The sequence below is a fragment of the Mustela putorius genome, unplaced genomic scaffold (assembly GCF_011764305.1).
Source record: "Mustela putorius furo isolate JIRA1106 unplaced genomic scaffold, ASM1176430v1.1 tig00000450_pilon_pilon_pilon, whole genome shotgun sequence".
In the NCBI taxonomy this organism is placed as follows: domain Eukaryota; kingdom Metazoa; phylum Chordata; class Mammalia; order Carnivora; family Mustelidae; genus Mustela; species Mustela putorius.
In genome coordinates this window covers 23,138,700-23,144,048 of record NW_025421385.1, presented here as the reverse complement: position 1 = coordinate 23,144,048, position 5,349 = coordinate 23,138,700, and the positions used below count along the sequence as shown (strand labels likewise).

Genomic DNA, 5,349 nt, shown 5'->3' with positions numbered 1-5,349 from the left:
AGGGCCCCCTTCATGGAGACTGTGGTGTGTGTGGCACGTCCTCTGGGCCCATGCTTGCTGGGAGCCAAGACTACTTGATCTGACCTTTAATCAGAAGGTTCATTATTTCTGTCTGATTTAAGTATCTGACCCAGAGCTGGTTTGGGGGCTAAAGTTTATCACCACTCCAGGGTCCCGTGTCCCTCCTGGAACCCCACCCTCACTGCCCACATGCAGAAACGTGCTCAGACTTTTGCTTGGATCCTCTGGAGGAATTGTGGGGTTTTCATTTGCCTGTTGGCTCTGGTTAGTTTGATCCTCAGGTCCACTGCTATTTTTTCCCAACTTCAGGCTTTAGTGCAGGCTGTTCCTTCCTTCCTTCCCTCCTTCCTCCTTTCCTTTCTTTTTTTTAAAGATTTTATTTATTTATTTGAGGGAGGAAGACAGCGAGGGGGTGGGGGGAGCATGAGTAGAGGGGAGAGGCAGAAGGAGACAGAGAGGCAGACTCCCCACTGAGTGAGGAGCCTAATGTGGGGCTTGATCCTGGGATCATGACCTGAGCCGAAGGCAGACACTCAACCGACTGATCCCCCATCTCCCCACCCCCCCAAACCCTGGGCTGTTCCTTCTGCTCTGGATGGCCCCCCACCCAACACCCAACCTCTTCTCTCGAAATGGTTTAGCCCCCACTCGTCCTTCAGGCCTCCATGTACACATGCTGCTTCTTCAGAGGGGACCTTCCTGACCAACCAGTTTAATTCAGTTCAGACCACTCTGCCCTCTCGTGGCTTCCACACTTTTCCTTTAAGACACGCATCCCAATATGTACTTCCCTATCTGTGGGTACTTATTCATGTAGCCATTGTCTCCCTGCTAAACCACGAAGGGCATGGCCATAAGGGCAGGGTCAGGGTCTCCCCACTCTATGCTCAGCCCAGGCACCGCTGACAGAGCAGGACTCACGCAAACCTGTACTGAAAGAAAGACCGTGAACTCGCCAATGAATGTGGTTGCTCTCGAAACAGTCTTTGACCCTTGGAAGTTGGCCTGATGCGCAAACAGCTCTAGGCCTGAGCAAAACTTACGGAAGTGTCATTGGAAGAAACAAATTGTGTCTTGAACTCGTCAGTGCCAATTCTTTATTTTGCATTGTTTTTGCATCTCCTGGGCTCCGAGTGACCTTGCCTGTCTGTAATCCCCTGGGGCTTGTCCTTGCCTTCTGCCCTGTAATAAGAGGCCACCTGGGGGCTTGCTGGCCTGTGGTTTCAAAAGTCCATGGGTGGCTTCTCCTGTGCGGGGCAAGGGGGGGGGCGGCGTTCTGGAGGGCAGAGCTGTGTATCCACCTTCCCCCGCACACTGGTCCTCAGAGGCATGGCTGGGCACAGGTGGTCTTCTGCTCTGTTGAAAACACACCTGCTCTCCCCTCTCGGTTCTCTGTCTGGGGTGTGAGTTCATTCTTACTGTGAGAGCGAAGCGACTCCAAAAGCCATTTCTTAGTAAAGCTGGGAGCAGAAAATGCCAGCGCCCATCCACCTGCCCCTAATCCTTTCCACCATTTCTGGTGCAGCCAGGCCTTGATGTGCTTTTGCCTTTTGCTTCCAAGCCAGCCCCGTGGTTCTTTCTGGCAGATGGCCCTCAGGGCTTGGGAGCGGCCTCAGCGGCCTGGAGGGAGCGCCCAGAACCCACTTCCTGCGCTGGGGTCGGTAGCGGCCACCCTCTGGGAGCCCCGGCCTGCGTTCCTCCCCGGTCCTGCCTCCCCCCACCACTCCCTACCAGGCTCCTGCGTCACGCACACGGATCCTCATCTGGGGTCTGCTTTGGGGGACCTGATCTAAGATGAGTGGTACCCGGAGTGGAGCTGGGAAGAAAAGCACACCAAAGCCAGGAGTGAACAAATCCACAAGAGAGGAATCGAAGAGGATCTGGCAGAGGCTAGACGCGGCCCACTAGCCCCCCTCATTCAAGTTCAGACCTTTCATTGTGGAGATTGACCACAGTTTATAGGAAACGTACAAGAGGAGAGTCAGTCGACAATTCAGAGTCCGGTCCCGCACCCGCCTCTGCCCCGCCCCGCTCCCGCCCCTCCCCCACCTGGTGCAGCTAGTCTGGAGAAGAAATGGATTTTCTTGTAACCCTCCTCTACCCCTCACCTTTGGCCCGTTGGCACTCTAAGGGCTGTGACCCTGCCCTTCGCCCGGCGGAGTCTGAGTCCCTGGTCACCAGGGCTCGGCCTGCTCTAATTGTCGGGTCACAATTCGCCCCAGGCCTGGGAGTGACCTGGAGCTGCCCGAGTTCCATACAGACATACTCCTGCCTGGCCCCTGCAGACTCCTGATGACTCATTACCCCACCCAGGATGGCAGCTCCTTTCTTTGCCCGGTGGGCTGCCAGTCTGAGAAGCCGCCAAATGACCAACTGCTTACATCGATTCAGGCTTAGTGGGGCTCTTTTTGGGTCCCTTGCCAGATGAGATGTCTCCCTTCTAGGAATCAGGGCCTCTGGACCCTAGATCTGGGGCAGCTGTGTCAATGGGAGATGCAGCTTCTCCCAGGTAGGTCACCTGTACAGTGGTGGACAGAGCCACTCCTACTTCCATTGCTATTCTCCCCTGGCTGCCCCTCAGGCTGGACAGTCACGTGCCACGTGCTCCAGGCCCCCCTGCCGGGTCAGTCTCTAAAGCTGGCCTCAGTCAGACTGCTCGGACCTCATTCTTCTTTGGCCTCCTCACTTGCCCTGGCCTCATCTCCCTTCTGGGAGCACTGCCTTGCTGAGTTGTTTGTCCCCAACACTGCTTTCTGGAGACTCCAACCTAGAACAGAACCGGAAGTCATGACAAGTGGGGTGGGCAATGCCTCGCCTTTTTGAACGTCCGAAGTGGACTGAAGTCAGGGTTAAAGGAAGGAGGTTTGAGCTACTGTGAGGAGCCTCACACTGGAAGGGGAGGCACAGGGGTCCCTGGGTGGCTCATTCAGTTAAGGGGCTGCCTTCCTCTCAGGTCATGATCCCAAGGTCCTGGGATCACGTACCACGTGGGGCTCCCCGCTCGGTGGGGAGTCTGCTTCTCTCTGCCCTTCCCCATTCATGCTTTTTCTTGTTATCCCTGTCTCTCTCTCTCTCTCTCAAATAAAAAAATCTTAAAAAAAAAAAAAAAAAGGCTGGAAGGTGGGAGTCACACTACTAGTGTCCCCTCACTGGAAACCCCCCAAACAGGCCACAGCCCTACCCTGAGTCTAACACGGATCATGTTTAACTTTGAGGAACAGAGATAAACTATTCTCATAAGGTACTCATAGCACATTTATTTACATGTATTGAATTTTAATCATTTAATCATTTGCAGGTAATAATATATAATAAGGTACAGGTGACCTTTGAACAATGTGGGGCTTTAAGGGCAGCATCTCTCCAACCACGTTGCACCCTGCACAGTGGAAATTCACGTATGAGCTTTGACCCCCCCCAGACTTAATTACTAATAGCTTACTTTTGACTAGAAGCCTAACCAGTAACATAAACAGTCGATCGATACAAATTTTGTATGTTGTATTATATACTGTACTTTTGCCATAAAGTCAGCTACAGAAAAGAAAATGTTATTAAGGAAACAGTAAAGAAAAAAAAAAAACCCATTGAGTACTGGCCTGTATTTATCCAGAAAGATCCATATATTTGTGGACCTGTGCCATTCAAACCCATGTTGCTCTAGGGTCAATGGTAACATGACAAGAGCTAACACTTTCGGGGCATTTCTCCACTAGATTCCCTCCTTCGATCCTGACATCCATCCCATGCAGAACATAAGATTTTTAGCTAGGGGTCCCATTTTATAGGTGAGGGAACTGGAAGACAGAAAGTGATTTGCCTGCATGAGAGGCAGAGCTGAGAGTTAATCCAGGCCCCAGCTCTAAATGGCCTACCGCACTGTAAGCGGGGGGACCCATGAGAGTTCTGTCCATCTCTCCGCAGTGTGTGTGGGGTGCGCAGGAGCTTTGCCATTCTGGGTTTTAAGTTTGCACACACAGAATCCACGATTTCTTTGAATTGACAAGAAAATGCTATTTGGCTGGGCTCTCCAGGGAAGCAAGGGGCAGCCCGAGGAACCCCATCAATCCTACTCCAGTGAAGGAATGTGGTCGATGTTCATATCACTTGATATTACTAATGGCTTCATTTGATATTTTCATGAGGAAATCGTGGCTGTCCTCAGCTCTTGGGTGGATAGGTGTGCCCCCATGTGAAGGGCACTACAGGGGAGTCAACAACTTCCCTTGCTGGTTTGAATGTGCCAAAATCTCTTCCAGAGGCCAGAGTCACCATTAAAACACACCTACCCTTAGAGCTGTTTTCTTCAAAAAAGATTCCATTTTCCCTCCTGAGAAGTCGTTTGTCATGAATCTTGATCGTTAAGTAAATTTGAATTTGATTTGGCAATTGGTAAGTCCAGGTTCCCACTCAGCCTGGCCCAGTTTTATAGACAAGACCCATATGGTATGAACATCTTTGTTAGACTAAAAGCCTTAGAGTGAGACTTGTGTTTTGTTCACTCCCAGGGGTAGGGCCTGCTACATACATCCTGGGTTCTCAGTAAATGGTGTGACCTTAACAAACAGATTGACAAATGACTAAAGAGATCCAGTACTGTTCAAGGGAAAAGCCCAGACTCTGGAGCCACAAGCCTGGATCCAGATCCCAGGACCTGTGTGACCACGGGCAGGCGACATACCTCTCGGTAGCTTGGTATTCCCTTCTCTACAACGGGTACGCCATCCCTCAAGAACACTGGGAAGATTTAATGAGTTAGTATTACATGAGTTTGTGAAGTATCCAGAACAGTGCCGGGCACCCAGCAAGTGTGAACTCACTGTATTTCTTATAGACTGTGACATCCGAGGGTGGTCCTGGGTACTCTCCTCACAGTTGTGGCCCTCTCCCTCGGCCATACTAGAGAAAACAAGTTTTGCTGTGTCTGTGTTAGCTCGAAAGCCCCTCATTCTCATTCTCCCCTGAAGTGTCTTCATATCTGGAAGTGGGGTGGGTGGCTGCCAGATCTCACTGTTTGTACAAAAAAAGTGCTGAGATCCTGAAAATTCTTCCCTGCAAAGAGCGAGAAGAGATTCATTTTGTTTTTCCTGCAATGAAGCTGACAATTTCTCATTGCCTGCCAACATCCTCTGCTAAGACCGCCCTTCTCAAACATTTGAAACCCTCTCCTTGACAGCCGCATCAGAAAACAAAGTCCCGAGTCCTGAAAGAGAGAGAGAGAGGGGACGGGACAGGTGGCTGGAAGCCACATACAAGATGCTTCAGCAAGACTGGAGGACAGCTGATGTCACATGACCCCCAGTCTGCAAGCCACCCCACAGGCAGGAA

At 51.3% G+C, this 5,349-nt stretch overlaps 1 long non-coding RNA gene across 1 annotated transcript; it reads right to left on the bottom strand.

Annotated features, from left to right (window-relative positions):
- Window positions 1–1,115: 1,115 nt before the first annotated feature.
- LOC106005881 lies at window positions 1,116–2,177 on the bottom strand. Its single transcript, XR_001179587.2, has 3 exons — window positions 2,130–2,177; window positions 1,753–1,837; window positions 1,116–1,417 (listed from the first exon to the last, which is right to left on the bottom strand). It is a non-coding gene; the product is annotated as an uncharacterized LOC106005881 (long non-coding RNA).
- Between the last annotated feature and the right edge of the window lie 3,172 nt (window positions 2,178–5,349).